Here is a 10,147-nt window from a genome sequence, read left to right on the forward strand (position 1 = left end):
AGATGGACTCGTTTTAATTTTATTTATAAAGGAAATGTGTAAAGTATTTTAATGGGTTTGCACAAAGCACATGTGAATGTATTAATATTGGGATGTGTTTATTTGGATAATTATAAAAGTAGGTGTATTGCAAAGTATGTCTGTTCTTTATGTTCAGTGTACCAAATACTGTTTTGAAGTGTAACATCTATGCTGATGCTTCTATTGGAGAATTTGGAATTTGTCAACATGTAGATGGAAAATATTGGCAAGAGACCGAATCTTTTAAATGGCTTTTTTAAAAAAATAAAAACTGAGATAGGGCTTGTCAGTTAAACTAATCACAGACCAGGAGAAGACAGCTGTAAATTTTATTTCCTTCCAAATTTATAATAACTTCCAGCAAAGGAAAACTGTCAGTTCTATAGTTCCTGAAGAACAAATCTGTGATTTTTTTTTTTCCTCTTAGGAATGGAACCAAAAAAAACCAAAAAAACTAGCAACATATCTTGAACAGTGTTACTTTGTTTTCCTATGTCTATATGCAAAAAATGAAAGTTATAAATTTTATGTTAGGAGAATAATGCTCATGTAGGTTAAAATATTACAAGTAAGTAATAACTTAATAATTTTAGATATGCGACTCACTGTGCTATTGCAGATAGTATATTTTGTGTCTTGATTGTCAGAAAAATAAGGTATTCTTCTTGACAGGGATAGTAGGATAGTAATAATTGGAGAAACAACTTGGCACCATCAAAATAGCTGAAATGTTAACCCAGTTCTTCTTAGCTAATACTTTAAGAAACATTCCAGAAAAATCAGGAAAGCACTTGAAAATCATCAGACCTTCTAGCCTTAGACAGCTGTCCATAAATTTGCGTTCAGAAAGGTGTGAAGTTTCGAGAGCTCCTGCCAGGGTGCTGTCCTCCAGTGATGAGAACAGACGCTGTCCATCTGTGCCATACTTGTAAGAGACTTCTACTTGAACTTGACTCTCAACTTGTTTTTTCTCCCATGAATGGGTGAGCGGATTTAACGTTTAAGATAAACTTTAATTTAGGCAGAAATTAAAGTTACTCCTCAGAGGTAAGATACACCTGTCAACTGAGAAATGAACCCCACTTTCAGAGTAATTTTTATGCTTCCTTAACTTTTTCTTGTCTAATATGGACAGAATATCATGATTTCTGTGGTTGGAACATGGAAGCAAAATTTCTCCTCAGTGACTGCTTTTGTCCTAGGGATATACAATCTCTGAATGGGAAAATTCTGCTGTTACAAAATGTTTTATAAACTATATTGGTTTACTGAGTTGATTTCCCAATATGATTGTTTTAAGTGTTACTAATTTAAAAATTTACATATATAGCAGGATCTTTGATTCTTTACTAAAGATGAAGTACTTTTTACACTGTTTCTTATCCCGTGTTTTGATCATAATGTAATTTTCTGCATTCTTTTTCATTCCTGTGGTAGTAGATGGCATAGTATTTACATGGTATTGTAACTTAAGGGAAAATATCAACTCAAAACACATCACTTTAAAATTAAATTTAGTTTATACATCCTACATGTAAGGATTTAAAGCATACCTTTGAGTTAAAAATGTACTCTGAAGCAGAAAATATCTACTTAAATATATTTTCAAATTCAAATATTGTTTTACTAAAGATGTTTCTAAATAAGCTCAATTATTTGAATTATTTACAGTTACTGCTTCTGTCTTTTATGCTTTTCCACTAATTATGGAAGGTCATATTTTTTTCTTTATATGGATAGCATGCTCTAGGGTCTGTAATTTAGGAATTAAAAAATATTAGTAATTAAAACATACACCAACTCAAATTTATCTTTGTAATGAAGCCAAAAAAGATGATCAGATATCTATGATGCACTAGTGTTCTAAAACATCATAAAAATATCTTAATTGATATCACATTTTACATAATTTAAACAGTTGGAGAAATGTCAGCAAGACATATGTATGTTAAATGCACATGTATAACCGAGAAGTTATTTATTATAAATATGGACAGTGAATGATATATTCCTATTATAAAGTCACACAACATGAATGCATTTGTAAAATTAATGTTAAAATTATAGATGCATCAGTTCTTGGCATGCTGGTTTGATTTCAGTAAAGTTAGTCTAATCTTGGGTTTCATTTAAGTATGACATTAGCAGTCAGGATAGCCATGACAGAGGTCTAATCTCTTTTTCTTCAAGGTAGAATCCACACCTTCAAATACAATAGTTTGGTGTCCCTATGCAGGAGTTTGAGAGATCAGAAGGAGAGGAATGGGAGCTTGTGCTACGAGATGCCATCAGTTGATTGCACTCACATCATCTGATCAAAGTAGCTTTTAAAGCTGTATTGTACTGCAGGTGGGAATTTTAACATATTAAGTTTGGTGGATTTTATATTTAGCTATCAGCAAAAGCTAATGTGAATTAACTTAAAACAAATCATTAATGTATCATGTATTTCATTTAAATATGATATCAGGTATGTGAATTGGTTGTATAATTACCACTTGAGCTTAGAAAAAGCTATATAATATAATTCACTTTGAAAATTTTAAATGTTGAAGAAAGCAAAGTATAAATAGTTCTCAGTCTTGGGAAAATGTTATTAATGTAAGCCTTCTAGGGGTCTTTTAATTATTTTTCTCTCTTAAAAAGGTTATACCTTCTAGGTATTTTTTTATCATTTAATTTTAAGTCTAGAACATAACCACTTGAGTTAGGACTAAATGTAAATTATGACTGCACATTATGCTTTTTTTTCGTCCCAGCAGAAAGTATCTCAAGATTTTCTGGGTGAGGTTCTGGTCCTTTTAGGATTAAGAATCATTGTTATAAATGGCTAATTTTGGTAGAAGAGTGTTACATAGTTTTTAAGTCCTCGTTATTACTTTTAAAAGAATAGCCCATCAGGAATAGGAAGCTTTGTGGATAAGCTGCCACTCTTTGATGAAGGATTATACACTCTCCCTTAAATCTGTGATCCCAGAATCTATTGTGCAATAGTTTTATCAAGTAGCACTAGAGTAGCTGGCCATGATTTCATTTCCTCTAAAAAGTTAATTGGTTCCTTTCCTAAATCTAATACTTATGTAGAATTTTAGTTTAGAAGTATGAATAGATTGCGCTCTGGAAATCCTGCCATTAATATTTTGTCTGAAGATCACAAAGCCCGAAAAGTTTTGAAGGGCGCCTCTCCACTCCCTCCACATGACCAGCGCGTTGATTTTTGTGGAGTGCCGAGTCATTTCAGTAGCACGTGTATCAGTACCATCTGCCGAGCTGATGACCTGGAAGTTCTCTGTACGCTTTCCCCTTATTAGTAATACTGAAAGCAACTTGAGAAAGAAAACAGTGACATATAAAAATGAAGCCATTGAATCTACCAGTGTGAGGGTTAATTTCCCATGGACACGTACGTAAGATAGCATATTTAATTTTCTAGGAACATGTTCGTAAAATAGTGAGCATGCTTCCTTATTTTTAAAGAAAGTGAGAATGTGATATGTGAGCATATTCCCACTTAGAATGAACAATCTCTTGCAAAGAGTGTTTGCTACAAATGTCATGTTCTAATTAGACCCTTTTTGGTCAAAGAAATATATGAAAAATTAAATGGCCAGACTGTGCTTATAATTGTGTCAGTTTTCATTTAGACAGTGTCAGTGAAATAGAAGATAATTAAAAACTGAAAAAAGTCGGTTGAGACATTTTAGTTGTAAAACACAAGTAATGCTGCATAAGAAAGAATAATTTATTATGGATAATTAATTTATCTTAATAGATGGCTCCTATTAGTCTACCAGCTTCTAGAAGTTTAAAAACAGCAGTAAAGTTTCTTGTAAAAATTGCAAAGTGAGGAAGTACAGTAAATTTTCATTACAGTTTAAGTATTTCTGATATTTCTATGCTTTTTGAAGCATATTATCAACTTTAAAAGATTTTCTTCAGAATGATCATATTTCTGTTCTGAGTTATGTTTTTAAATTTATATAAATTTAAAAATTGTTTTCTGTTCTTAAATTGAAAGTATTTATATTAAGAAAACTATTTTAAAAGATACAATCACTGATAATGATTAATTCAAAGACTAATAAAGGATTGTGTACTGTGATAACTGGTATAAATAGGTTAAAAAAATAAACACTGTGACCTAGAAACTAGGTAGATTTAACTAAAATTCAATTCTTTTGCGATTTTTTTAAAAGAAAATGAATTTAATTAAAACTTTCAGTATTTTAGGTAAATGATGTCCAGATTTCCAGGCTATTGCTAGTAGAACACACATGTTGATACATAACTTTATATGATTGTCTGATTGAAACACATTATTTATGCAGTGACTGTTTACAGTTCTTAGAATATTTGTGTTTTAATTTAGTGTTTAGAAGGAATACAGATTAAGGATTTTGAAGAGCAGGGTTTCCTTCCGTCTTTCATCAGCTCTGTAGCTGAACCCTTACAATCCCTTTCTTCATTATGCTAAGCCACTATCAGATTCTAATCTTTGCTGTTTCCACAGCTGTTTGAGAATTTTTTTTGTTTTTGCAGATGTAATTATATGTGTTTTGTGCAACTCGCTTTCTATCAATGTTGAAGGAAGGTTAAAAAGGAGAGCAGATCTGTGTTGTGTGTTGATCCACAGACAAATCTATTAGTTGTAAAAATGTTATGCCAGTGGTTATTAGGAAGAATTGCAAGTATTAAAACACAGAAATCTGTCTTACTTGATGTTAAGCAAAAAAAAAAAAAAAAAAAAAAAAAAAAAAAAAACCTCACAAATATTTAATAATTTTTCTAAGGCAAGTTCATTTTTATGCAGCTGAGAATCAGTGAATCAAGTGGTTACCCTAGGTCATTTTCATAAATGTTATCAAACCTTAAACTCTAAACAAAATATAATTTTCCACTTTTTACAAAGCTATTAAAATGTTATATTCTGGCAAGACACTTCCATTTAATTTGATGGGCCAAGTTGGAGAATGATTGCTGTCACACAGACACCCACATGTATGGTGGTTTAACTTTGTAGACATTAGAGAAAGTGCTTTTTAGAGAAAATTCTGCACACTTACTTGCATTATTATTTACACAACAAAATGGTCACAAGTAAAGATATTTTGAGATTAGAGGAGTGTAGAAAATGATCAAGTTCAGTACTTACTATTTTTAGTTGTCAGAAGCACAATGTGTAAACATATTTTTGTTTTCTTTGTCTTTTTTTTGGGGGGGGGGAGGGTTTCTAGAGAATATCTGTTGCTGATGAAAATTCTTGGGAGTATACGGAGGGCAGGCTGAGGGGTGGGAGGAATCGGGCTGTTTTGAAAAAGGAAGACCCGTCATGGTCCTTCATTTTTCTAGTACTTCTCATGGGAACATAATGGCAATGGGAAAATGCATCCAAAATGTAAGGCCAGGTAGGAAAAACAATGGCTTTGGGGAAACTTTTGAAAATTGTTCAGGGTGAGAAACATACTGTGAGTCAAAGCTTGAATTATTTACCTTTTATATTTACTATATTAGAAATTAATGAACCCCTGCCAATGAACTTATAAAATATGAGACTGTATAAATATAGTAAGACTCTACCCTGATTTGAACATGCAGCTTTAATGTTTGCCTTATTTATTTCTGCAGCCATTTTTCCTCTCCCTGTACATTTAAATCAAACCCCGTGTGCTTTGTTAGCACTCATGTGTCCAAGCAGCTGCATCCTGGGGAAGATTAGGAGATAGAAGACATGAACTCAGACCCCTAGGAAGTTTTCATTTGGAGTTGAGGCTCAATGTAAAGACATAACAGTCATTAAGGTTATTAAGAAAGGAGAGAGAATGGAAGAATTACTACTTTGATCAGATCTCACTCTCATGGCTTATGGATTTTGGGAGTGCCAGAGAATGGATGCAGCGGGTGATGCTGAAACTAATGCTTCCAGCATACCCTTCCTGAAACATACAGACTTTAGCAGTGCCTTGAACCACCGTGAGACTTCGAGAAGGTCCCGAGGCACTGATCGCACAGGACAGCCATGCTGCTGTGGAACAGCATAGCGAGTGGCGGGAATTGGAGCACAGTCTTTAACCTGCCTTCCCCACCCACCCGTGGCCGTGAACACCCCACAGAATGGTGTGTTGGAAGCCAAAGACCTGGGAAAGCAAAGACTTACCATTTTGCCTCCTTTCCTGTAGAATCATGCAGCAAAATGTGCCGCACTTGCCCACAGCCCCTGTGAAAGCAGAGACCCTTCTGCCCTCGGCCCCAGCTGCTAGCACAGTGCCTGGCCCTGAGGAGTCCATCCGTAAATGATTGATGTGGGAGTGAAATCTTCCCTCACTCTACATCAGTATCAGAGCTCCTCTCCATAAAAGGGTCTGTGGCCTCTAGATTTGGGTCAACACCTGGCACTGCTCAAGTTGTAGAAGTGTGGTTCACCTGATAGATGTACAGGCTGTGTACCTCTTACCTGGAATGCTTGAGACCAGAGGTATTTCTGAATTTGGAGCTTCACAGAGTTTGGTGTATAAGCATAGACTTCTCCAATTGAGCGGCAAGGCCAGAGCCAGGAGCCAGTTACTTAGTCCAGGGAAGCAGGCACTCACTCACTTGAGCTGTTTCCTGCTACCTCCCAGAGTGCACATTAGCAGGAAGCTGGAATCGAGAGTGGAGCAGGGACTCAAACCCCGGCACTCCAATATGGAATGTGGACATCCCAAGCAGCATCTTAGCCACTAAGCTGAACCCTGCCCCTTAAGTTGTTTGATAGTCATGTCAATGGTCAAAAAGGTTCTGATTTCAGAGCATTTCAGATGTAGGATTTGTTGGGTTAGGTTTGCTCAGCCTGTATGTAGTTCCAACCAAGAACTGGCAATGTTTAGACGAGGACAGAGGATATGGCTGTATACTGTGGATCTCTGCAGAAAGACAGGGGTTTGACCAGAAAAGGTAGAGGGACTCCAAGGGAGGGAAACAGTGAGCAACAAAGAGCTCAACAGTGTGAATCTTAATTCATGGACAGTTCCTAATGCTAGCAGGTGTCCTTGATGAATGAGATGGGATATATGTGTATTGAATCTTCACATCTATAGATACACGTGTTTTCATATTTCTTGGAATATATAGTTTATTTTGTCTTTGATTTGTCCTTTATCGAAAAGAAAAACTTTGGTATAGAGAAATAGGTCTTTACTGTTAGGAAACAACAGAGCAAGTTTGATGATAAAATGGTGTTGACAGTGTCTCAGCATTTGAGAGATGGAGGGAGTGGTGGGGTCTGTGCACTCAGGGGCGCATGCTTCATCCAGCAGGAGCCAGCACATGGCACCTCGACGAGTTGTTGCCATGGGAGGGTAAAACCTAATGGTGCCAGATTGTGAGATTTTTTTTTTTGAGAAATGCCAGAATATGAATTATGTGAAATCTCTAGATTTTAAAATGTTGGCTCATTGCAAAAAAACACACAACACACAAAACACACAGATAAAACAAAACACGTCGGCAGCCTGGGTTTGGCAGTTGGGCCACCAGTTTGCAACCTGTGATAGAGATGCAGAGATCTGCATTATGTATTTGGGAGACTGTGGATGAGCAGTAGGACTGGAGCAGAGAGGATCCCCCATGGAGAAATCTGTGATGAGCTTGGATAGAGAGCGTGGGTCCAGATTGTGGATTATCTTAAATGTCATCCTCCTCTACCCATTTTGGAGAAGAAAATGTTTTCAGTTTGCAGTACACTTTTTCTTGCTTTAAAACAGAAACCCAGGCTGCCAGCAAGCCTTCTGTAAGCATTATTCTTGCCAAGGCATTAAAGGGTTAAGTGACAGTAGCTGTTAAGGCCTTTCCTTTTGCCCTGTCATCTAACTGCTTTGGGTCTCTCCCTCCTTATCTCCTCCTCCTGTCCCCCAGGGACTGAGTACTAGGCTCTTGACACCCTTAATACACCTATCATTTTGGGGGAACTCCAACAGCAAGCTATAACTAAAATATGTATTTTGCTAGTGCTAGATTGGTGCCTGAATCCAAATAATCGATTCTTCCAGACAGAAAAACTCAAATATGACATACTAAGTCATAACCTTTACACTAATTGCATGCAAAGAACAATAAAATCCCACTGGTATAACTGGTTTCCATTATTTTGTGGTAGCCCAGTTGGCCACTGGACCTAGAGAAATCCATGACATTTTTGTCATTTTCCTGCTGTGTGACCCTTGGTTAAAGACACTTCATCTCTGAGCCTCATTTCTTCTGAATTATGGGATTGGTTACAACCTGTGGACGTGATGTGGGACACCTGGCATGCTGTAGATATACTGGTGGTGGTGATGGCAGTGGTGACCTTGGTCATTGTGAGTAGCATCCTTTAGTAATGTTGTGCTTACCAGTGTAGTTCTCTGTGTATTTTGGAGACTGAAATTCAGGTCCCATAGTGTACCCTGTGGTTAGGTTAACCTCCATAAAGTTACTGTGCTGATGTGCTTATTTGGGCTGTTGCAAAGATAAAATGAGCTAATGCTTGTTGGGACCTTAACATGGGGGCTGAGGTGTGTGGTGAATGCCTGATTGATCATGTGTGTGAGCACAGGTGCACGTGTGTAGGAATGGTGACACCTGCCTTCCAGTGGTGAGACTTCTGGTTATGCTAGCTCTCTAATTTAGGTAAAAGTTGTCATGGAGCTTCTGTTGTTTACTAGGTTATCACCTAGAAACTTACTTTTAATTAGAGAATTTTAAGAGCTATTTTTTAAAGATTTATTTTCAAAGAGTTACAGAGGGAGAGACAGAGAGAGATCGATCCATCTTCTATCCACTGCTTTACTCCCCAGATGGCCACATCTGCCAGCAGTGGGGCAGGTCAAAGTCAGGAGCCAGGATCTTCTTCCAGGTCTCCCACATGGGTGCAGGGGCCCAAACACCTGGGCCGCCTTTCTCTGTTTTCTCCGGGCCATCAACAGGGAGCTGGGTTGGAAGTGGAGCAGCCGGAACATGAACTGGCACCCATGTGGGATGCTGGCATCAAAGGCTGTGGCTTCACTCACTATATCACAATGCTGGCCCCTTAAGAAAATTCTTTAACATTATTTTCATTTTAATGAGAGAAACAGAAAAAGAACAAGACAGAAAATCTCTCATCTTCTGATTGACTACCCAAATGCCTGCAACAGCTGGCGTTGGGCCAAGGTATAGCCCAAGCCCAGATTTTAAGTCAGATCTCCTGTGTGGGTAGTAGGGACCCAAGTACTTGAGCCACCATCTTCTACCTTCCAGATGTGCATGAATGGGAAACTGTAATCGGAAGGGGAACCAGGACGTAAACCAGGACTCAAGGTGCTGTTGAGTCTCGCAAGTGGCACCTTACTGGCCATGCCAGATGGCTGTCCTGAATGAGTAATTCTTAACGACACTGATTCCTTGACTTGCCGAGTTATCGCCATTGGAAGCGGCCAGTTCAAGGGGAGCAGGAGTGGAGGTGCCTTGTTGTAGCCTGGCTGTGGAGGGCCAGGCCCGTGGCAGTGTGGCTGTGATGTCTGAGCCAGGAGGCAGCGTAGGCAGGAGCACTCATTAGAGTAACGAGCACGCATGATGAATGTCCAGAGTCCCAGAGGAAGAGAAGAGTGGATGTGTGGGAGGCTTTTTGCAAACAGTTATATGGGAAAGAAGGAACAACTTTTGATGTTTCAAAGGACATAAAATTTGTCTCTAAAATTAACCTAGAAATATCTTGAGATGGCTGATAAACTGGAATATTTGATGGAAAAAAATCTGTCTTGATGGTGTCAGCGCCTTTATATTCTTATTACTTTGTTTAAAAAGTGAAACAAATGGACACTTTCCACTCAGTCCTTTTGGAAGGACCTAAGTAGAAACCACTTCATTTGTAATATTTAGGGATTTCAAGAAAATTTTTATGGCTATTTTGTGCCCAATTTTGTGATGGAAATATAATTTTTTTTTTACTTTTTTTTTTTGACAGGCAGATTTAGACAGAGAAACAGAGAGAAAGGTCTTCCTTTCTGTTGGTTCACCCCCCAAATGGCCGCTACAGCGGGCATGCTGCACCGATCCGAAGCCAGGAGCCAGGTGCTTCCTCCTGGTCTCCCATGCTGGTGCAGAGCCCAAGCACTTGGGCCATCCTCCACTG

General features: G+C 37.8%; 1 protein-coding gene across 9 annotated transcripts in view; it reads left to right on the forward strand.

Annotated features, from left to right (window-relative positions):
• TENM3 (teneurin transmembrane protein 3) overlaps positions 1-10,147 on the forward strand; it is a 651,480-nt gene that overhangs the window by 7,082 nt on the left and 634,251 nt on the right. The window lies entirely within an intron of this gene.

This window comes from Oryctolagus cuniculus, chromosome 2 (genome assembly GCF_051225735.1).
Source record: "Oryctolagus cuniculus isolate XC-2025 breed Fujian yellow rabbit chromosome 2, ASM5122573v1, whole genome shotgun sequence".
In the NCBI taxonomy this organism is placed as follows: domain Eukaryota; kingdom Metazoa; phylum Chordata; class Mammalia; order Lagomorpha; family Leporidae; genus Oryctolagus; species Oryctolagus cuniculus.